Source organism: Dasypus novemcinctus, chromosome 1 (genome assembly GCF_030445035.2).
Source record: "Dasypus novemcinctus isolate mDasNov1 chromosome 1, mDasNov1.1.hap2, whole genome shotgun sequence".
In the NCBI taxonomy this organism is placed as follows: Eukaryota; Metazoa; Chordata; class Mammalia; order Cingulata; family Dasypodidae; genus Dasypus; species Dasypus novemcinctus.
The window spans coordinates 54,796,965-54,821,827 of NC_080673.1; positions in this window are offsets into that span (position 1 = coordinate 54,796,965).

A 24,863-nucleotide genomic window follows, 5' to 3' on the forward strand; every position below is an offset into this window, starting at 1 on the left:
GTCCTTAATTTTCTAAGATGTGGAAGGGAAGAAGAGTGACTAAATAGACTCTTTCAAATCCCCACAGACACTGATGGCCACTGGGATCAAACCTGGTTTCCATGATCGTTATATTCTTTCCAATAAGAGATAGGAGCTCCTTGAATGTAGGGATGGCAAAAGCTTTGGTAGTGAAAAATTAGAATGAAGGGATAATGGTATGCATTTTGCCCAAAGAAAGCACACCTACTCCTTGGGTCTTACTGTGGAGATTTCAGCATAGACAGAGCACTGGGCACTAAAGATGGAATGGGGAAGAAGGCTTAAAGAATGGGTAGAGGGGAATGAAAAGAGTATAGAGCGAGGAAGACCAACACTGGCTTGGCCTATTTGGGAAGTATATATTTTCATATTGAGGTAGGAGTAAAGGGAACCTGGGGCCTGTGGAGAGTCACATATCTAGAGCTTGAGGCCAGTGGAGAATGACATATTTAGAGACCCCTACATGCTGTGCAGAAAGACCAGCAGCCAACAACAGGATACCAGGAAAGACACCTGCTTGCGAGAGATAGAAGCCTAAGTTTATGCAAGCAAAGACTGGTGTACTTATCTAGTAACCCACCCCTTGCCCAAGGACTTACAAAAGCAAAGACTGGTGTACTTATCTAGTAACCCACCCCTTGCCCAAGGACTTACAAGACGTCAGATAACAGCCCCTCAAGGTAGCTCTCTCAGTTTGGAGGCTTCTCAGCACACGCCCCACCCACTTGCTCCAGCTCTTCTTCCTTTAACACTGTTCCATGAACAATATTGTTGCCTAGTTTGGTCCTTGAATTCTGTCCTGCGAAAGAACAAAAACTCTCCATCAACAATATCTCTGAGCAGCAATTATTAGCTTTCACATTTCTTTTTTTTGTGTGTGTGCCATTTACATGTTTAATTCCCTATTTTTTTCATTTAAAAAAATTATTGAAATATATTATTTGTACATGAACATACATAAACAATAAGTACATAGCAAAAGTTGTGAACATACACATTCACTATAGCACAATGTTTGGAGGATGGTATAGCAGTTTGATATGGTTATGAATTCCAAAAATAGCTATTGGATTATTCTTGTAATCTGATCTGCACCTGGGCATGACTGAGTTATAATTAGATGAAAGGCATGGCAAAGAACAGAGTTGAGGGTTTCTGATGTTGGAGTTTTGATGTTAGAGTTTGTTGCTGAAGACTTAAGCTGGAGTCAGCACTCAGAGGAAAGAGAAGCCAGCCCCTGGAAGAAATGCAAGCCCCAGGAACGTAGGAACCCAGGAAGCCTGAACCCTCAGAGACATCGGCAGCCATCTTGCTCCAACACATGAAAATTGATTTTGGTAAGGGAAGTAACTTACGCTTTATGGCCTTGTATCTGTAAGCTCCTACCCCAAATAAATACTCTTTATAAAAACCAACCAATTTCTGGTATTTTGCATCAGCACGCCTTTGGCTGACTAATACAGATGGGGAAACCTCTATTCCCCTAACTCTGTTGCTGACACTCTCAGCCTTTCTCTGCCCCTCTCACTTACTGGTCCCTATGGCAAGGGTGAAGTATTTGAATGGAGAATTTGGGAGAAGAAGCTAATCATGCTTCCTTGGCCTTCTTTTCTTTTTGAGTTTTGCCTGCTGGCAGGCAAACACAATTTGTTCTGCTTTTCCATGTGCTTGACTAGCACTGCATATAATGGGGTAGGTAAGTATAATTCAAGGGTGAAATACTAGATAGCCCACTTTGGATAACACACCTATTCCACATCCTTCAATTGCTTTTAATTTTTGTTCTCCTGTTGTTTTCTTCCTTCATCTCTCTCTCAATTGGTTCCATATTTGGGTAGGAAACAGGGAAGTCATATATTAGGCTTTCACATGGGCATACAGTCTGGACATTATGCTTCCTTCACAGATTTGCCCAAGTGTGGGCACAAACTTTAATGATTTTCTCTATAACACAGTTTAAGCAATGGTTTTACTGGAGGGTCAGGGAGGGACTGTAGCACAGGAAATAACTTTTAACTACAGCTCAAGCCCAGATCTGCCCTGGGGCCTCTGGCCAAGTTAGCTTCCCACCTAGCTCTGGCACTATGGTAATTGGTCTGGGACAGCGCATTGGTCCCTCCACACCAGCTTCATCACTAGATTCTTCCAGAGCCTCTGCCTCAGAATTCAGACCAAACAGTTCCTCCAGCCCCCATGGATCCCCAGAGAGAGGAAGAAGACACTCTCTCATGGGCCACAGTCTGCATCTCCAAGTCCCAAGCTCCTGCCCCAGAAATTACTTTTTCCCAAGTTAGGGGAAAATTTTTCAGAGAAAAATCCACTCCCATATATAGGCATGAACTCTGGTCCTGTGGTTTTTACAAAGCAGCTCAAAAGTACATTTTCCAAAATCTGGGTCATATAGTGTTAAATAATGTCGTGGATGGGAAACCAACTGATTACGCAATCCACAGTGCACTGTGTCAAGCCCGGTCCAGTTTTCACAGACTTTCACTGTGCCTGGAGAGAAAATTAAGACTGAAGAGTTCTCTGTACTCTTCTTTCTCTGAACTCTGCTTCTCCTACAAAACAGTTGCTCCAAAACAATATGCAGGGCTCTTCGGAGGCATGGTAGAGTCTGGTTGTCTGATAGTCTGAGGATTTTTAGTAGGCAGGTCGTGAATTCTGGTCTAGCAGTTATGCCCTTTGTGGAGATGGTTATCATTGATCAGATATCCCTAACTTCACGTGTTTTCCATTATTTAGCAGTTATGTCAGTAAGGTCCTACAGAGAGCAGGTAATGACTGAGTTAGGAATCCAAGAAGGTTTTGGTGAATTAAGTCTATGAAAAATAAAAAGACAGAGGAAGCAGGATTGGGCAAGGATAGCTTTCAAACCACGATGCAGATCTGACATTTGTAAAAGGGAAAAGAAGAGGAAGCCGGATAGGGCAGAGAGAGCCTCAGGCCAAAGCAAATGGAATAAAATCTCGACCAATCCAACAGGGAGCTCAGGAGCAAAGATTGCCTTTTAGAAGAGCCCATTTGGTCAGAATGCTGCAGTGAATAACTCCTTGAAAGGAGATGCAAACACTACCTTACACTCCATGGCTGCAGCAGCAGGGAATTTCCTGTTTGTCAGCAGATTTTCCCATCCTCAACAAGTTTTTGCTCACTACTTTATTAAGTTCCACTTCCTAACTATAACAGGTTCTCATTATTTACATTCAACTTTACATTCTATAAAGTTGCTGCAAATACTGAATTAGCTAATACTGAAATATTACTCATGGGATAAACAGGGTTAGGTTCCTGCAAGCCTCTGGTCACAACACTGTGGTCAACCCATAATACATGAACTTGTTTTCTGTTTCTGTTTAAGGACAGTTTATGTAATATATATTGTTGATTCATTAACATTATTCTCACAGCTAACAGCACTATAATTCATGCTTGCATGAATCTTCTCCAAAAGGCACATCACTGCCTTCTTGCACTTAGGAATACTAAACAGTACTTCAGCACTATACTCAGGGGACCATTTTAAACAGTGAACTCATCAAAAAAAAAAATATGATGAATGTCGCACTAAATGAAAAGGATACTTGTTTACAGTATCAGAGCTGAAATAAGAAGGCAGAACATCGCTGCATTTGTCCTCAGCTGGGAACATGCATGCTGGGCATCTCAAATTTTTTGCTGCTCTGGAAATGCCCACGAAGGACTGAAAGCACAGTGAATATTGATTGGGGGTAAGAAATAAATTTTAGCAAGTAGGTGAACTTGCAAATACGGAATCCATGAAAAGTAAGGGTCATCCTGGTTTATCTGGCTGCTGTCACAAATACTACACTATGGGTTGGCTTAAACAATAGGAACTTATTGGCTCATAGTTTTAAGGCTAGAAGAAGTCCAGAATCTAGATATTGGCAAGGTTTGCTTTCTCCCTAAAGACTGTGGCTCTCTCAAGCTGGCTCACCTGCAATCCATGGAGTCCCTTGGCTTTCCCATCACATGGCAATGTCTTCTCCTTTCTCTTCCTGGTTCCCACTGACTTCCTGCCTCTCCCTGTGGCTTTCTTTTTATAACAGGGGTTCTTAACCTTTTTTGTTCCATGACCTCTTTACTGTCAGGGGAAAACCACGCACTCCTTACTAAGTCCACATTATACTATTTGTTATTTAATAAATATATCACACCAGCACCAACACATCCACGTAAGAATAAGTTTTTTTTAAAAATTTCAATTCAAGCTCACGGACCCCTTGTTAGGAACCCCTGCTTTATAAGGTCTCCAGTAATCTGAATTCAGTTGGGCCATACTTTAGCTACAAATAACATCTTCAAGAGGCTCTATTTGCAATGGGTTCCCACCTACAAGGAATGAAGATTAAGATTTTATTTTTTGAGTTATTTTTTCTATTTTTAAAGAAGCTTTAGATTATATAAATGTTACATCTAAAATATAGGGAATTCCCATATACCCTCCCCCCCCCACTTCCATCCATTAACAACATCTTTCATTAGTGTGGTAAATTTGTTACAGTTGCTGAACACATATTGAAGCATTGCTACTAACTGTGGACTATAATTTACATTATAGTTTACACTTTGCACCACACAATTTTGTAGGTTTTGACAAAATGTATAATGGCCTGTATCTGTCATTGCAGTGTCATGCAGGACAATTCCAATGACCTCAAAGTATCCCATGTTATACCTATGCTTCCCTCTCCCTCCCCTCAGAACCTCTGGTGGCCACTGCCTTTACATCAATGATACATGTTCTTCCATTACTAAAACAATAATAAGTCTACTTTAGTCCATTTTTCATTCCTTTATCTTGAGGATTTGGGGATGGTGATGCCCACTCTTTTTCTGATTGAGAGAGGGTTTAGAGCCCATGGAGCAGATGGATGGAACTGTCTTGCTTGCAGTTGTAAATACTCTCTGTGGTTTTGGGATGGTATTGTCCATCATCATTCTTTTGTTAGTTATTGTGGGCAAGTTCAATTAACTGGAAAGTAGGTGTTGTAACTGCTGAGATTCAGGGCTCAATGATATGAATAGACCAAAAACTTAAGTCTCTGGGACATATATTTAACAAGTATAGTGCAAATTATAGATTCAAATAAAGGGGCAGAAGAATCATATGTAGGGAATTTGTAAATGAGTCTAACTCTCTTACAGTGGGGAACATATATCAAAGTAAGGTCCATTGACAGGTGCCAAATTGTCTGCCCTGCCTATAGGGACTAGCTGTCTCTAGAGCCCTCATGAACCCCACGCTTGAGACACTGTTCATTGTGGCAGTCAATGAGATTCTGCTGAGATGTGCATAAGCTTAACCTCTGGAATGACCTCCTGACTCACTTCAAAATCTCTTAGCCATTAAAACTCATTTGTATTTAATGTTTTCTCCTTTTGGTCAAGGTCTTTTTCCAAATGCAGTAGATTAATACCTAAAACATGTCTGAACTGGGGTACATAATTCAACCTACTACAGAGGATGACTATTTTCTCCTTACTTCTTTCCACCACTGCTGCCAACATCTCGTTCCATGTCATTCTTTTTTTTTTTTATTTATTTTTTATTTAATTTTAAAAGCTACTTAGATTACACAAAATGTTACCTAAAAAAAATGAGGGATTCTCATATGCCCCACTCCCCACACCTCCCACCTTTCTGCACATTAACAACTTCTTTCACTAGTGTGATACATTCATTGCAATTGATGAACATTTTGGAACATTGTCACTGATGATGGATTATAGTTTACATTGTAGTTTATACTCTCTTCCACTCAATTCTGTAGATTATGGCCATATATATAATGACCCATTCTGTCATAGCAATGCCATTCAGGACAATTTCAAGTCCTGAAAATGCCGCCATATAACACCTCTTTGTCCCTCACCCTGTCTTCAGCATCTCCAGTGGCCACTATCTCTACATCAAAGATATAATTTCTTCTACTGCTAGAATCACAATAAATAGAATACCAGTAAGTCCTCTGTAGTCCATATTTTATTCCCCAGTCCTGAGGATTCTGGGATGGTGATGCACACACCACCTCTAATTGAGAGCAGGATTTAGTCTCATATGTCTGATAGATGGGAGTCTCTTGCTTGCAGCTGTAGACTCTCTCAAGTCTTGGTGTGGTAGTTGACAATCCTTGTTAGTTGACCTAGGTAGTCCAAAGAACTGGAGAGTAGGTGTTGCATCTCTGCTGAGGCTCAGGGCCCAGCTAGCACATGGATACCCCAGAGATTCTAGTCTCTTGGATGTACACCTACATAGTCATATCTGAGTCCAACTCTGTGACACCAGGGAACATAAACTCCAAAGCAGGGCCCACTGGCAAGGCACTAACCACCAGAGCTATCTGCCATGACCGTAGGAGCTGGGTGTCTCCAGAACTCTCAGGTGTCCCACTATTTGGGGTAGTATCTACTTTGGCTGTCTGTGAGATCCTGCTGAGATGTGCGTAAGTGTTACCTCTGGGAAGACCTCCCGACTTATTTTGAAGTCTTTTAGCCATATAAACCCATTTGTCTTTACCTTTCCCCCCATCTAGACCCCATAGGCAGGGCAGACAATCTGAGGGATTTGATACCTGTCAATGGAGCTTACTTTGGAAAATATTTTCCCCAATGTAAGATACTGGTCTTTTCCCAGTTGCATTGCTCATTGGTGTTTGGTGGTAATCCCTCAGTGCCAGGGATGCTTATCCCCAGGAGTCCTGGGTAATGCATTTATATGCTGAGTTTAGCTCCGAGAGGGACCACATTTGAGCAACAGGGAGGCTCTCGGGTGATAACTGTTAGGTACCTTACAACACTAGGCTAAGTTGCAACTTCAGGGACACAGGCTCATAAGGACAGCTGTAAAATCAAGGGCTCATCAATGGACACTAGTCATTGCTCTCATTATTTCTTGCTAGGATTATTGTAATAATCTTCACTGGTCTCCCCATACCTGTTCTTGCCCCTTCCAGTCTGTGCTTCCCACTGCAGTTAGGTCCATCTTTTAAAATGCAAGTCTAATCAAAAACCTTTCATTGCTTACCAATATTCTTAAAATAAACACCTAAGTCCTTAACATCATCTTCAAGGTTCTGCAGCATCACCCTTCTCTACCTCTTCAACTTAACCTCATGTACTTCACTCACTATGATACAACACAGTGGTCTTTTTCTACTCTTAGAAAACATGCCTTGCTTCTTCCTTTCACAGGGCTTTTGTATATGCACATCTCTCTACCTGGAATGCTCTCTTGCATCCTTTCCATGTCTGAAAAATGCAGCATGATGCAGTTTGATGTTTGTTTTCCTACTTAATATGCTCTAAATTTTCATCAACAAACATAATTCTTCTTTTTTAAAAATTAAGGAAAATATAAGTTAGAGGGTAGACTTTTTAAAAATAATGGTATGTGAATATATCTCAATAAATTTTTTTTACAAAGAACAAAAAATAATATAAATATAGTAAAAATAGGCACATAAAACACTGAAGGAAATTATTTCTAACACAGATCTCATATACAAAAAAAGTGAATATAGTTATTTTTGAGGAAAACTAATTTATTATTTTTCATATTACTAGGGAAAATAAATTTTAGCCCGTTATTGCTGTTGAACCATGAAAAATTATGTAATATTCTATGGAAAACGCAGAATGGAACTGAAAAATATAGGACTTCATTTCTAGCAGTATTGAAAAGCCTCTTACCATATAATATCTAGAAATTTGGTGTCAAATATAATAAATGTTCTTTCAAATGCATAGCTGAGCTCACACAAAATTAAAAGTATCCTAAGGGAAAGAGAAAGAAACAGACAGAGAAGATATTAACAACTGATAAAACTAGGTGAGGTATACATGGTGTTCTTTGAACTGTTCTTTGATTTCTCTGTAGGTTAAACATTTTCAAACAATAAAAATTTAAGTAAAACAACAATAAGAACAAGACAGAACTAAAATTCTGAAGATATTAGCATGTGAAACAGCATTTCGAGGTGCTTGCATTCTGTAGGAGAGGGAAAGAAGCTATTCACTTTCTATAGATGTATATAGAGAATAGAGAAGTTGTACATATTCCAATTTCTTCTAAGTGTGCACCTAATTTTTAATGTGTTATTAATCTCAAATACATTAAACAGAGTCATTTCACTCTTTCTAAAAGTGGTGAAAGATATATGCACAAGGACGTTTATTTCAGCATTGTTTATTGTAGCTTCATGAATTGGAAGCAACCTGAGGACCAGCTAAGTAAATTATGATTCATATATTCAGAGTATTACTATGCAATCATTACTAATGATGATATTCCTCCATAGTTATGTTACAGAGTTCATGTTTGATCTCATTTATACAAAACTGCTTTCACATATCTATGATACTGACAATGGTTGACTGTTTGTGCTAAGACTCTAAATGATTTTTAATTTGTTCTTTATACTTTTCTGCAGTTTAATGGCACAATAGGTATATTATCGTTTTCTTATAAAAACAGTAAAGCTGTTCTTAAATTGTAAATGCTAAAGTAAATTCCAAGTATTTTTTGCTCTTCCATTTTTGCCTGGGCCCTCTTCATTGGCAAGAAGTCTTTGAATCATTGTATCTAGAAGTGAAGGGAAAGCAAGGGAAGGCTAGAGCACAGCTGTGCTTTGTCCTCTCTTGTAAGCAGTTGAACTTCCTCTACAGTGTGTAATGGGACAGTACACACAAAGAAGTCTATTGTATTCTTCTTGTCTGGAAGTTAGAAATATGGCCTATTCCTGTCTGGCAAGAAGATCCACACAGAGAAACGGGTCATCATTTCCCTCTTCGACTTAAGTTTACCGAAAAATGGTGTATGTGTGTGGCTATTTAAGATTCAGCTGCCACTAGGGATTAGAAAAGCATCTGTGATCAAGTCAGTACCTTAAGGCTATGGAACTCATTATCAAAGAATTCTTCTCAATTCCAGTACTCAATATGACCCCTCCATCACATTCTTTCAATATTCCTCTTAATTCATCTGCGGGAATTCTTTTTAGTTTCTTCTCAGCAATTCATTTCCATCTTTTCTAAAACTTGGACTGAAGCACTGCTTCTACCAACGTTTTAGCAAAGTATGTAAGTGCATATGTAAGTTTTTTCAGAGGTATGAGAGTATGAGTGCCGCCTAGGGTCAAAGATTCACAGAGATTTATAAGTGTTACATAAATTTATAAGTGTTATATAATAGGGAAATGACTCAGAGAGTCTATGAAAAATATACTGTTGAAATGTGTATCCTGACCCCAAGTCCCACAGTCAAGCATCCTGTTTGTAAGTTATGAACATAAGTCCAAATCTAGAGGCCTAAAAATCCATTTTCAAAATATTCTAGATTAAAAAATGTTAAAATCCTGATGACAGTGCAAGGTAGATACTCTCAAATACTAACAGTGGGTATAAAAATGTACAATCTTTCTGAAAGGCAGTTTAACAAATGGTATCAAAAAATGTTTAAAGAGTTACCGTTTTATTCAGTTCTATTACTAGGAACAATTTCGAAAATCATCATGGATATTCACAAAAATATAAGTACAAGCCTATTCTTTAGAGTCCTATTTATGATATGGATAAAATAGACAGAGATATCAGGATGGTGTGATTGAATAAATAAACTAAGGTAGACTCCATGATAGATGGCGATAGTCTTAACATAGTGGGGGAGAGTATTCAATAACATGGAAAAGAAGTCATGGTATATTATTATTTTTTTCTTGACATGTTTATTAAAAACATAGACTAATCATGTTGTCTTTAAAAGTCATGAGGGGAAGCGGATGTGGCTCAACTGATAGAGCATCCACCTACCATATAGGAAGTCTAGAGTTTGAACCCAGGGCCTTCTGGCCCATGTGGTGAGCTGGCCCATGCTCAGTGCTGCTGCATGCAAGGAGTGCCGTGCCATGCAGGGGTGTCCCCCATATAGGGGTGCCCCATGCACAAGGAGTGCGCCCCGCAAGTAGAGCCGTGCCACATGGAAAAAGCACAGCCTGCCCAGGAGTGGAGCTGCATACACGGAGAGCTGGCACAGCAAGATGACGCAATAGAAAGAGACACAGATTCCCGGTGCCGCAGAGAATGCAAGCAGACACAGAACAACACACAGCGAATGGACACAAGAGAGCAGATGATGGGGATGGGGTGGGGAGGGAGAGAAATAAAATAATCTTAAAAAAAAAAAAAGTAAAAGTCATTAGTTGTGCCAACTTCCACAAAACAGAACTAATTGGAAGGGACTCTTCACAAATACACTCTTGACACAAGTAAAGTGGTAAACTGAAATGACTGCCAAGACGGTGCATTTCAGACATAATTCCCCTTTAATATATTATTACAAAAAAACATTTCACAGTGAATATGTATTCATAATTTTTAGAATAAGAAGGATTAGAAGCCTACAAAATTTGGTACATTTTTTAAAAATCAGAACTTGATATACTGAAACACTGAACTGAAAGGATAAATAATGCCTGTATTTAGGTTCAAAACTTTAATTTTTTTTAGAAAGGGAACAAGCTTTACTGACAGCAATCCATGACTTTCAGGTGACTATAAGCTCATCTACACACAACAGTATGATGTGGCTCCTAAAAAAGTGAATATAATCTTATGTTGCATGATAGAAGTACAGTTTGCGATACTCTTTCAGACCACATATAAAATCTTGTTCTCAAGCATGCCACATTTAAAGAAAACTAACTGAATCCAAAGCAACTAAAACAGTGTAGGGTGACATGGAGATTGACTGAGGATGTCTAATGGGCTTGAAAAAGAGAAGAGTAAGGATAGACATGACCACTGGCAAATAACAGGGCTGGCATATAGAAGCTGGGATAGATAGTTTTTCTATTGTGTTCTGAAGAGCATAATTAGAATAATTATTGGCAGATTTCATATAAAATATAAGGAAGAACTTGCCAAAAATTACTGGTCTATAGCAACAGGAAGGACAGGAAGCAGTTTAGTAAGGTCTGAGACTAAGTAGATGTGTAAAGTTGTATATCTAGTGAGGAATTAGACAAGGTAATGGGGAAGGTCTGTTGGAAAGCTAAGGGCTCATGTCAGTTTTGGAGCATACCTCTGAATCTGGGAGGTTGGGCTGAGCTCACAATAATGAAATAGATCTCAGAATGGTGAACACTGGCCAATCAGGCAGCCCAAGACCTGCACTTCCAGTCTCTCCCCCACTTCAATGAGACCTATTTCTGATATATTTGTTTTGAAGAGTATATTAGATATATTTTAAAATAATATGCTCAATACATATTTTCAACCTCCAGGCATCTTTTGAGATGAAGGACCTCTACTTTTAAAGCAATGGGTCCAAATGGCAATCTGAATGAGCTGAAATAAATATGCTATTTTTCCTGGGTTTCCAAGCCTTGTGAACACTGTGGTGCCAGAGACAGGCAAAAGGGTAGAGGGGAGTGAGTAGGGGAACTGTAGTCTTGGCCAAACACTTATGAGATCGTGGGCAAACTATTTAATATTGCTAGTCCTTTGTGGTTTGACTCTTTTTTCTTCCTTTAGCCTAGTGATCTTCAGAGAACTTTATTCCTTCCTCTAGTTCTGGAAAACACAGAGTTTTAGAAATTATTTGATCAGGGACTTGCCTAAGTAGTAAAAGTTAAAAAATAGTTTCTTATTTTTGCTAGGCTGCTATCACAAATACCACACAATGGGTTGGCTTAACATCAGGAATTTATTGGCCCATGGTTGCAAAGGCTAGGAAACTTGCTTCCTCTTAGGGTCAATAGCATTCTGGTTGTCACTTGGGTTCCTTGATTTTCCCATCACATTTCAATGTCCTCTTTTTTCTCTTTGGAGTTCTCTTGATTTACAGCTTCCAGTCTCTCCCCGTGGTTTTCTGTCTGTCTGTCTAAATTTCTTCTGCTCACTAAGTACTGTAGTAGTCCAGATTAAGGTCCTACCTCATTCAGTAAAACCACACCTTATGAGATTAACATCAAGAGAGTCTGTCGACAACGGATCTACACCCACAGGAATGTGGATTAAGATTAAGAACATGTCTAAATTGGGGTATATAATTCAGTCTGCCACAGATAGCAAGAGAACTACCCATCCAAACCATCTTCCCTAAACCTGAATGTTGCTTCGAATTCCACCATGACATCATTCCTTTGCAGGGCTGGCTTTCAGCTGCACCAGTCCCTGTGTTTAGAAGGGCCCCCATGATTGGTTCAATGCTCTGCTTTGTTATCTTAAAAGCCTTAATAATTTTTAAAAACTTTTAATTTTTAAGTTCTTTCAAACTTACAGGACATTATTATATTTGGGAAGTTTTCAGCCATTATTTCTTTGAATATTCTCTTTGCACCTTTCTCTCTCTCTTGTTATACTGGATTCCCACAGTGCATATATTGATATACTTGATGGTGTCTCACTGATTCCTCAGGCCCTGTTGACATCTCTTCATTCTTTCTTCTTTCTACTCCTCAGATTGAATGCTATCAATGATCTTTTTTTTTTTTAAAGATTTATTTATTTTATTTAAATCCCCCCTCTCCCCCAGTTGTCTGTTCTCTGTGTCTATTTGCTGCATCTTGTTTCTTTGTCCGCTTCTGTTGTTGTCAGCAGCACGGGAAGTGTGGGCGGCACCATTCCTGGGCAGGCTGCACTTTCTTTCACGGTGGGTGGCTCTCCTTATGGGTGTACTCCTTGCGCGTGGGGTTCCACTATACGGGGGACACCCCTGTGTGGCAGGGCACTCCTTGCGCGCATCAGCACTGCGCATGGGCCAGCTCCACACGGGTCAAGGAGGCCTGGGGTTTGAACTGCAGACCTCCCATGTGGTAGACGGACGCCCTAACCACTGGGCCAAGTCCGTTTCCCTCAATGAGCTTATTTTCAAATTCACTGAATCTTTCTTCTGCAAGTTCCAATTTGCTGTTGAATTCCTCTAGGGAATTTTTAATTTATGTTAGTGTGATTTTTAGCTCTGTTGGCTCCTTTTCATAATCTATTGATAATCTCTTTGTGTTTGTCTGTCAATTTTTTTGTCCATGTTTTCCTTTAGTTTTTGAGCATATTTAGGACCATTTTTATGTCTTTTCTGGTATGTTCCAGGTCTGGTCCTCCTCAGTGACCATTTGTACTGCTTTAATGGTTTCTCTTTTGCCTGGGACATCATTTCCTGTCTCTTTGTATGTTTTGTAATCTTTTGTTGAAACTTGAACATTTTGTTATTTTAATGAGTTATTGCTGGAATTTAGACTCTGAGGCAGGTGTTTCTTAAGCTTGCATCCAGGAAGCTTTACAGTTTAAAAAGTATTTTCACGTCATCTCATTTGATCCTACCAACAACAAAGTTTGAGGAAGAGAGGGCAGGTTCTTGCCCTTCAGGTTGGGAAAAATAAAGCTTAGAGAGTATATATGACTTCTCACAAGTCACACATCCACTTAGCAGCAAATTCCCTAACTCACAGGAGAAAGCTCTATCAGTATGAAAGTAATGATTATAGTACCTACTGCTTACCATTTATTTTAGCAACCTTAAAATCATAATTTCATGGGGAAGCAAATTTACCTCTTAACTATAACCATCATATCTATGGGAAGTTTCACTTTTTGGACCATAGACCTAACCAAGACACCTGGTTCTACTGTTGAGGGCATCATTTATTTTGTTGTAATCAAAGCATCAAAATATCAAAATGGATGCTTTTCAAACTCAAACCTGCAAAGTGATGCCTAATTTACCTTTGCTTCTCACAGTGCAGAGAATCAACTCTAGGAGTCTGGAACTGTGCTTTGTCTATTTGAGTTGATGTCATGGAGGACAGGTAAAGTTGAGGGGCATGCTGGAGAAGGAACCCATTCACAGCATGGCCTTGATGATACTCCTGTTGTCCATTTTATGAGTGCTTCTGCCCCACCTGCTTCTGAAATGACATTTTTTCCCCTTCCTACCCAGTTACAATCTGATGAAAGGGAGAATGTTGTTCTCTGTCTTACACAGAGACAGGAGAAAAGATAGAGCAGGTGAAAGGATAGGGCAATGGAATTATTGTCATGGACAGATTATAAATTTAAATAAGCATTCTTTTTTAGACAGAACAATTTTGAAAAAGTTTGACATTAGTGTAATGAAATATGCAGTATATCCTGTCTAATGAAAGAGGATACAAACTTGGTTTTCTTGGCCTGTAAAAGAGTATTGGTGTTCAGTAAATTGGAATTATTGGGAACTGAAAAGGGATTAAGGCATATTATTGCAAAAAGAAAGTGAGATGAATCTAATTTTCAGACCTACTGTTGTTGAGATCATGAAAATGAAGTCCTTTTGAATTCCTTTGTTGTCCCCATATTTGCCAGAAGTTTCCATTTACACTATTTTCTTTTTCTTTTTTTTTTTTTAAGATTTATTTATTTATTTATTTCTCTCCCCTTTGCCTTGCCCTGCCCCAGCCCGCCCTGGTTGTCTGTTTTCTGTGTCTATTTGCTGCTTCTTTGTCTGCTTCTGTTGTTGTCAGCAGCACAGCACAGGGAATCTGTGTTTCTTTTTGTTACATCGTCTTGTTGTGTCAGCTCCCCGTGTGTGAGGCGCCATTCCTGGGCAGGCTGAACTTTCTTTTGAGCTGGGTGGCTCTCCTTATGGGGTGTACTCCTTGCGCGTGGGGCTTCCCTATGCGGGGACACCCCTGTGTGGCACAGCACTCCTTGCATGCATCAGCACTGCGCGTGGGCCAGCTCCATACGGGTCAAGGAGGCCCAGGGTTTGAACTGCTGACCTCCCATGTGGTAGACGGACGCCCTAACCACTAGGCCAAGTCCCCTTCCCAATTTACACTATTTTCAACCTGCATACAGACCTAATAGGTTTGCTCCCAACAGTTTCAAGCTCTTTCAGGCTGCTTGAGAACAAGGGAACTTGCCTGGATGTGCATTGAAACTTTTAAGCAGAAGAGGGCACTAAGTCAGAGTATTTCAAACACAACAGGCATCAGACATTTAAAGAGAAAGGAAGGAAAGGACTGGAGGGAGAGAGAGAGAGAAGGGAAGGAGAGAGGGAAAAAGTGGGAGCAGAAGAATAGAGGAACAATTGATTGCTGTAGATTCAAAATTAAACCCAACTGCAACTGCAAGTCAGGAAGGAAGTGAATATTCAGTTAGAAAGTAATCAGCCCTAGGTGAAAGGCTTTGCCTTTGGGAATCATGTTCTCAAGAAAAGGTTGACTTGAGAAACAGAAAGAGATAGATGGCATGCTGACTCTAAATGTTAAGTATAAACAAAGGAAGCAAGTACTTGAAAGTTTCCTTTCTGTGTTCTCATTTTCTAAATATAAAGACAAAAGCTAGACCATTAAGATATTATGAGATAAATAGTTTTGATCTCACTACCATTTCTATCCATTTTAGTTTTTTGGTACATTTAAGAGTATTTCAATATAAAATTCTATTCTAGAAGGAAGCATAGTTTACTGGTTTTCTCCACATTAGAAAATTCTTTTAAAAATATTTTGGGTAAGTTATTGGAAGGAGGGTCAGGGGAATTTAGATTTAATGGTTAAGTTTGACTGTAAAACTCCACAAAATGATGGAGTTAGACTAGACTTTGGGTAATACAGTTTACAATATATATATTGGTATCCCATTGAAAGAATAATTCCTTGATTTACCTTTGAGGTTTTCCTTTTCCAGGATAGCTACCCACATTGTCCCCCACCCCCTTCTCCCAGGATATGTGGAAAAAGGCTAAGCTCTTCCTGCTCTAAGAAAGTCTATCCAGAGTAGCAGTGACCAGTAGAAGCAGAGTGCTAAAAAATGTGTAATTTTCAATGTTCTAGTAGCCACTTTAAAAAACCAAAATAAAACAGGTAAAATTAAATTTATTGATATACTCTATTTAGTTCAATATATTAAAAATACTACCAAGCTCATATGTCATTAATGAAACAATTATTAATTAGCTATTTTACATTCCTTTTTAATACTAAATTTTCAAAATCAGGTGTATTTTACACTAAAAGCACATACTGATTTGGATAGGGCACATTTCAAATGCTCACTTCTACATGTGGCTAGTGGCTACCATATTGTACAACACAAGTCTACAATATATTATTTTTTGGTTATGGAAAAATAGCAATCAACCAGTTAAGTGGCAAATTTAATAATGTATCTAAGATTCACTGCAAATCTATAAGCCTATAATTTTACCTTAACTTTTAAAAGAATTTATTGAACAGTTTGACAGTTTGAAGTTCTTTTGTGAATCCCAAAAAGAGAACTAATCCATTCCTGTAGGTATAAGAACCCTTTGACTGGGCTATGTCAGTGAGGCATGACTCAGGTTGTTTCTCTGTCCTTTTGCTGGGTCTCATAAAAATGGAGACACAGAGAGAAAGACACACACAGGAAAAGGGAGCCACTATATTTGATCCTGTCCTGTGAAAGGACGGACTCCAGTTTTGCCCACAGCTGAGCTGCTAGGACAGGAGTGCCTGGGAAGTTCACAGAATTTGAGGCCCAGGGAGAGATGAGCCAGATGCCTGAAAAACTCACAGCTGAACTCTGGAACAGAGTGGAGCAGCTCACCAAAGTCAGCTACTGTTGATCCTGTGTCTGGCCATGTGGCATATCAAGATGGCCACTAATCTCTACTGATGTCTCTGCCTTCCCCTCCAGGCTTACTGTGTCTCAGAACTCAGCTCCTGGAGCTCAACTGTGAGTAACCAGGCTATGTTTATAAACATAATCTTTCTCTTTCAGGGATTCATAAAATAATTTCAAACTACCACACTGTTCTTTAAGCCCACTGTAAGGCTGGCTAAGCACTGAAGGATAACAGAAGCACAGAGGCAATCTATAAAGACTGGGAAAGGTGTCTCCTCCTTCTCCTTCTCCTTCTCCTTCTTCTCCTTCTCCTTCTCCTTCTTCTCCTTCTCTTCCTCCTCCTCCTCTTCCTCCTCCTCCTCCTCCTCCTTCTGTTAGCCCCTGGCATTCAATGAGATCTCTAACATAATATAAATCATAACACTAGCTTAATACAAGTTTAAGAAAGAGAGACTTCAGTAATTACATATATTGGGAGATACAGTATTTGCATAAATAGTTTGAAAAATCACTAAGCAAATAGACTACTATAGCCTTCAACAATAAGAAAGAAAGAAAAGAAGAGCCTGGGGAAGGGAAAGAATTTGATTTCCAGAGTTAACATACTACAACACTTAAATGCCTGCATTTCAACAAAAAATCACAAGGCCTACAATAGAATCAGCAAAAGGTAGCCCATTCAAAGAAATAAAATAAAGTAACAGAATCTATCAATGAAGAAGGCTAGACATTGAACATACCAGACAAAGAATTAAAAAAAAAACACAAAAACCTGTCAAATGTGTTCAAAGAGTTAAAAGAACTAAAGGAAGTCAGGAAAATGGTATAAGAACAAAATGAAAATTTAGATAAAGAGATCATATCAACAGACATGAGTGTGTAGAAGGAAAAAAATCAGTGAATGTGAAGATAGAACAACTGAAATTATCCAGTCTGAGGACCAAAAAAGAAAAAAAAGAATGAAGAAAAGTGAAAATAGCCTGAGAGATCTATAGGACACCATCAACCATGCCAGTTTATGAATTGTGGGAGTTCCAAAATAGAAGAAAAAAATGGAAGAGGTAAGATATTTAAAGAAATAATGGCAGAAAACTCCCCAAATTTAAAGAATGACATGAATATACACATCCAAGAAACTCAATGAACGCAAAAGGAATAAAATCAAATAGACCCACACCAAGACACATTATAATCAAACTGTTGAATGCTGAATGCAGAGAAACTCTTGAAAGCAGCAAGAGAAAAACAACTCATAAGGGACAAGAGGGTCCCAATAAAATTAAGTGCTGATTTCTCATCAGAAACCATGGTAGGGAAAAGGCACAGGGATGACCTACTTCAGGAATTTTAAGAAAAAAAAAATCAACCAAGAATCCTGTATCTAGCAAAACCTTTAAAAATGAGGAAGAAATAAAAGCAGAGGGAGTTTGTCATCAATAGACCTGCCCTACAGTAAATACTAAAGGGATTTCTTCAGATTGAAAGGAAAAGACCCTATATAGTAGCTCAAAGCTGTGTGAAGAAATAAAGATCTCTGGCAAAAGTAGCTATATGGGTTATACAAATAATGGGTTATATAAATGCCAGTTCTATTGTGTTTTTGGATTGTAACTCCACTTTTCATTTATTACATGATCTAAAACACGAATGCAAAAAAAAGTAATCAAATCTATGGTTTTAGGCATACACAAAGACATGTTTCATGATAAGGACAACATAAAAAGATGAAAGACTATAGGAATATAGTTATTTGTATATTATTGAAGTTAAGTTGGTATCAAATCATACAATATTATTAAAGATCTTAATATATTTAAAAATATATTTAAAAATTTAAAAATATACACAGAAGGAAATGAGAAGGGATTTGAAATGATTCAGTACAAAAGATCAACTAAAGACAAAAGTAGTTACTAATAGAAGAGACGAGGGACAAAAAAGGGACAAATTTACAAAAAACAAACAACAGAACAGCAGAAATAAGTCTAGAATTATCAGTAATTACTTTAAATGTAAATAGGATTAAACTACCAATCAGAAGACAGAGATTAGCAGAATGGATTTTAAAAAGTATGATCCAAAACTGTATGCTGTTTATAAGAGATTAACCTTAAATTCAAAGACAAAAATAAATTGAAAGGGAAAATGTGAAATTTTTTTTCATGCAAATAGTAACCAAAAGACAACCAAGTAGTTATACTTCTATCAGATAAAATAGACATTGATTCAAAAGTTGTTATAAGGGACAAGGAAGGCCCTTATATATTGACAAAAGGGTCAATTCAACATGAAGACATAACAATATAAACACATATATACCTAATAGCAGAGGAGCTCCCCCCCCCAAAAAATGAAACAAACATTGACAGAATTGCAGGGAGAAATAGATGGCTCTACATTAATAGTAGGTGACTTCAACACACCACTTTCAATAATGAATAGAACATCTAGACATAATTTCAATAAGGAAGTAGAAGACTTGAATGACACTCTAAACTAGATGTAACAAACATATTGAACACTTCACCTAACATCAGTACAATACACATTCTTCTCATGTGCACATGGATCATTCTCCAGGAGAAACCATAATTTAGGTCACAAAACCGGTCTGTTAAAAAATATTGAAATCATACAAAGTATCTTCTTTGACCATATGAAATGAAATTAGGAAGCAAGAACAAAAGGAAAATGGAAAATTCATAAATATCTGGAAATAAAACAATATACTCTTTTTAAAAAATATTTTATTTATTTATTTATCTCTCTCCCCTCCCCCCATTGTCTGTTCTCTGTGTCTGTTTGCTATGCGTACTTCTTTGTCTACTTCTGTTGTTGTCAGCAGCACAGGAATCTGTGTTTCTTTTTGTTGCATCATCTTGTTGTGTCAGCTCTCTGTGTGTGTGACACCATTCCTGGGCAGGCTGCACTTTCTTTCCCGCTGGGCGGCTCTCCTTACGGGGCTCACTCCTTGCGCGTGGGGCTCCCCTATGCGGGAGACGCCCCTGCATGGCACAGCACTCCTTGCACGCATCAGCGCTGCACGTGGGCCAGCTCCACACGGGTCAAGGAGGCCCGGGGTTTGAACTGTGGACCTCCCGTGTGGTAGACAGACGCCCTAACCACTGGGCCAAGTCCGTTTCCCAAACAATACACTCTTAAAGAACCAATAGGACAAAGAAGAAATTCACAGAGAAATTAGAAAATACTTTGAGATAAATGAAAAATAAAATGCATCATACCAAAACCTATGGGATTCATTGAGGACAGTGCTCAGATTGAAATTTATAGCTGTAAACACTTACATAAAAAATAAGAAAGATTTCAAGTCATTAAACTAACTTCACCCCTGGAGAAACTAGAAAGAGAGAGCAAACTAAATCCAAATTGAGTAGAAAGAAGGAAATAATAAATATTAAAGTGGAGATAAATGAAATAGATAATTGTATAACAATAGAATCAACAAATCCAGAAGTTGTTTTCTTGAAAATATCCATAAAATTGATAAGCCTTAAGCTTAGACTGACAAGGAAAAAAAGAAAGGGGACACAAATAACAAAAATCAGAAATGAAATTGGGAACATTGCTACAAACATTACAACTATAAAAAGGATTACAATAGCCAGAAACATCATAAAAATGAAAAGTGAACCCTCATCTCTGGACTTTATATCATATTACCTAACTATAGTGGTAAAAACAGCATGGTACTGATATAAAGACAGACATATAGACCAATGGAACCAAACTGATGGTTCAGAAACAGACCCTCACATGTATGGTCAAGTGATTTTTGACTAGCCTGTCAAACTCACACAGTTCGGGCAGAACAGTCCATTCAGCAAAATGGTGCTGAATCCAAATTCCACACCTTATCCAAAATTAACCTTATCCAAAATTAACTCAAAATGGATTAAAACCCTAAAAATAAAAGCACACCTTATCCAAAATTAACTCAAAATGGATTAAAAACCTAAAAATAAAAGCAAGAACCATAAATCTCCTAGAAGAAATTTTAGGAAAATATCTTCAAAACCTGGTGGTAGGTAGTTGATTCTTAGAGGAGATAAGAGAAGGACTGAGATGAACCCCTAATGTTTAATGTATGTAGAAGTTTTAATTAGCTTTACTGTAAAAGTGTGGGAACGTATAGTGTGGATGGTAATGCACAGTGAGTAACAGCTAGTTTATAAATGGGCATGTGGCTGAAAATGGTAGTCTAGGGATGTAAATGCCAATTGACAGAAGGCTAGAGAATAATCTAGGAACTGAATAGCACAGTACACCAAGAGGTGGATGAGAATTGTGGTTGATGGTATAGATGCAGGAGTGTCCTTTGTGAGCTAGAGCAAATGTATATCACTACTGCAGGGTATTGAGAATGCATGGGAAAAATACAACTGGAGTGACCTATGGACTGTGGTTAGCAGTAGTACTATAATATTCTCGCATCTATGCCAAAGATGTACTGTGTTGATAATGGGGCAGTATGGAAAAATGTGAGCCAAATCTATACTATGGACATGGTAACAATCAGGTGATATTATCTTATCTGTAACAAATGTTCCACTACAGTGTGGTGTGATGATAGAGGGATGTTGTTTGGGAATTCTGCAGATGTGCATGATTGTTTTATAAGTTTACAACTTCTTTCAGAAAAAATGTATTTAAAAAAAATAATAATAGGGTGGACTAGGGGGAAACACACCAAATGTAAGATAAGGACTATGATTAGTAGTAAGATTTTGACAACATTCTTTCATAATTTGTAACAAACCTCTTATGGCTATGCAAAGTATTGGTGGAGGGTTGATGCATGGGACCCCTGTGTGATGTTATGCATATTTGCTTTATAAATTTATAACTTTTATAAAGTTATAAATTTATAACTTTTACTATACATTTAATTGTTTATGTATGTCCATATATAAATGATATAAAGAAAATAAAAATAGGGAGGGTTTGACAATGCTCTTTAATCATTAGTTAAAAAGGTTTAAGAACAATGTAAGGTGTTGGTAGTAGGGTGAGTTATGAAAGTCCTGTATGATGTTTTATATGTTTGTTTTGTAAGTTCACAACTATTACTATACACTTATTGTTTATGTATGTTTGTGTGTAGGTGATATATTTCAATAAATTAATTTTTAAAAAAAAGGATTACAAGAGGATACTCTGAAAAATTGTATACCAACAAATTACATAACCTAAATGAAATAAACATTCCTAGAAACACACACATTTCCTAAACTGAATCAAGAAGAAATGGAAGGGAGCAGACACAACTCAAGCAATTAAGTGCCTACTTCCCCACATGGGAGGTCCCAGTTTTGGTCCTGCTGCCTCCTAAAAACAAACAAACAATGAAACAAATGAAAAAAAAACAACTCAGGGGAGCTGATGTGGCTCAGTGGTTGAGTGCCGACTTTCAACATACAAGATCTGGGGTTCAATCCCCAGCCCTAGTTACCTAAAAAAAAGGGGGGTGAGGGCAGGAAGAAATAGAAAATCTCAACAGACCAAAAATAAATAAAAAGACTGAATAAGTAATCAAAAACCTACTAAAAAAGAAAAGCCTAGGACCAGATGTTTCCATTGGTGAATTTTACTAAAAATTCAAAAAGAATTAATACTCTTATATGTTTAATTCTCATCCACAAAACCAAAGAGAAGGCGCACGTCCTAACTAATTCCAAGAGAATAGCATTTCCCTAATACCAAAGACAGGTAAGACATCACAAGAAAATTATGATCTATATATATATATATATATATAAATTCTCCACAAAATACTAGCAAACTAAATACAATAGTCCGGTAAAAATAATCATACACCATGACCAAGTGGGATTTATCCCAGCACTGCCCTGTAGTGGTGGGTCAATATTAAAAAAAAAAAAATCAATCAATGTAATATACCATATTAATATAATGAAGGGAAAAATCATATGATAATCTCAATTGATACAGAAAGGCATTTGGCAAAATCTAGCAACATTTCTTGATTAAAACAAAACCAACTCTGAAAACTAGAAATAGAAAGGAATTTTCTCAAATAATAAAGGGTATATATGAAAAGCTAACAGCCAATATCATACTCAACTGTGAAAGATTAAAAGCCTTTTTCCCTAAAATCATGAACAAAACAAGGATGACTATGTTCAGCACTGCTGTTCAACATGTACTAGAAGTGCTAACTAAAGCAATTAGACAAGAAAAAGAAAAAAAGACAAACAAACTAGAAAGGAAGAAGTAAAAATTTTCTCTATTTGCAGATGACATGATCCTAGATAGAGAAAATCCTGAAAAACCCACACCAAAGCTATTACAGCTGTTAAAGGAATTCATCAAAATGGCAAATTACAAGATCAAAAGGCAAAATTCAGTAGTGTATCTATATACTAATAATGAACAATCTGAGAAGGAAATTAAGAAATTAAGTTCCATTTACAATAGCAACTAAAACAAAAAAATATCTAGGAATAAATTTAACCAAGGACGAAAAGACCTGTACATTGAAAACTACAAAATATTGTTGAAACAAATGAAAGAAGAACCAAACAAATGGAAGGACAATCTGTGCCTATGGATTGGAAGATTAAATATTGGTAAGATGTCAATTCTATCCAGAGAAATTTACAGATGCAATGCAATCCCAATCAAAATTCCAACAGTTTTCATTGAAGAAATGGAAAGCCAATTATCAAATTTATATGGAGGACTTAAGGGACCCAAATGGCCAAAAACATCTTAAAAAAGAATGAAGTTGGAAGAGGATTCATACTCCCAATTTAAAAACTTATTACAAAGCTACAGTTTTCAAATAGCACAGCACAGGCACAAGGACAGATACAAAGACCAAAAATAGAATTGAATTGAGAGTTCAGAAATAAATACTTCTATTTATGGCCAGTTGATTTTTTAAGAAAATATTATATCCTGCATTTTATTCAATTTTATTCAATTCCATAAGACAAAAACAGTAACCTTGACAAAGACATCCATTTCAATCAGTAGATATGTTGAGGTTTGATAATAAAAAATATTGGATCTAAGGGACAATTCCCAACTGGCTCAGGGAGACTCCCAGCCCTGCATGGACAGCAATATAAAAATAGTATCTCTTCACCACATAGAAAGGAGGCTTCCCTGAGCAATGGCTCAGCTTCACAGTATCACCAGGAGCCAACTTACTTACAGCACTGTACACTTCTCTTTTTAAAGTTATATTCACATCCTTTTTGGAGAAGAGATAACACTATATGGTACCAAAGACTAACTCCCCAACAAAAGACAACAAACAAAAACCACACCAGGAACAATTCATACCAAAAAGGACACAGATAAAAAAAAAAGCATTCCACTGCTGAAATACATCAACATTAAGCCACCTCAGTTTTCTTTTCCCAATGCTTGAAATACTCCCAAATACATTATTCTGTGAAAAGAGATGGTACAATATGGGTATTTTACATCTCATTAATGTAGAAAACAGAGTTGTATAGTTCAGTGTTCATTTCTAATAGAAATAAACTGCTAATGAGTCTTTGAAACTCTTTCTGCTGTGTTACATAAGATGGCAGAGGGAAGCGGACTTGGCCCAACGGTTAGGGCGTCTGCCTACCACATGGGAGGTCCACGGTTCAAATCCCGGCCCTCCTTGACCCGTGTAGAGCTGGCCCATGCACAGTGCTGATGTGCACAACGAGTGCCCTACCACACAGGGGCGTCCCACGGGTAAGGAAGCCCCACGCTCAAGGAGTGCATCCCGTAAGGAGAGCTGCCCACTGCAAAAGAAGATGCAGCCTACCCAAGAATGGCACCGCACTCTCGGAGAGCTGACACAACAAGATGATGCAACAACAACAAAAAAGAAACACAGATTCCCTGTGCCGCCGATAAGGATAAAAGCAGTCACAGAGGAGCGCGCAGCGAATGGACACAGAGAGCAGACAACTGCGGGGGGTGGGGGGGAGGAATAAATAAAGATAAATCTTTAAAAAAAAAAAAAAGATGGCAGAAACAGTCCATCCTCTTACAGTAATTTGTTGTTGTTACTGTATTAGAAGGAGATGATTCCATTTTTTCTGTTTTAACTTAGAAGACTTCACTAATTCTTTCTTCCAGGGTGATACAACTCCTTGCACTGTTATCCAGCTTCCAATGATATCCTGTATTAGTTAGCCAAAGGGGTGCTGATGCAAAATACCAGAAATTGGTTGGTTTTTATAAAAGGTATTTAT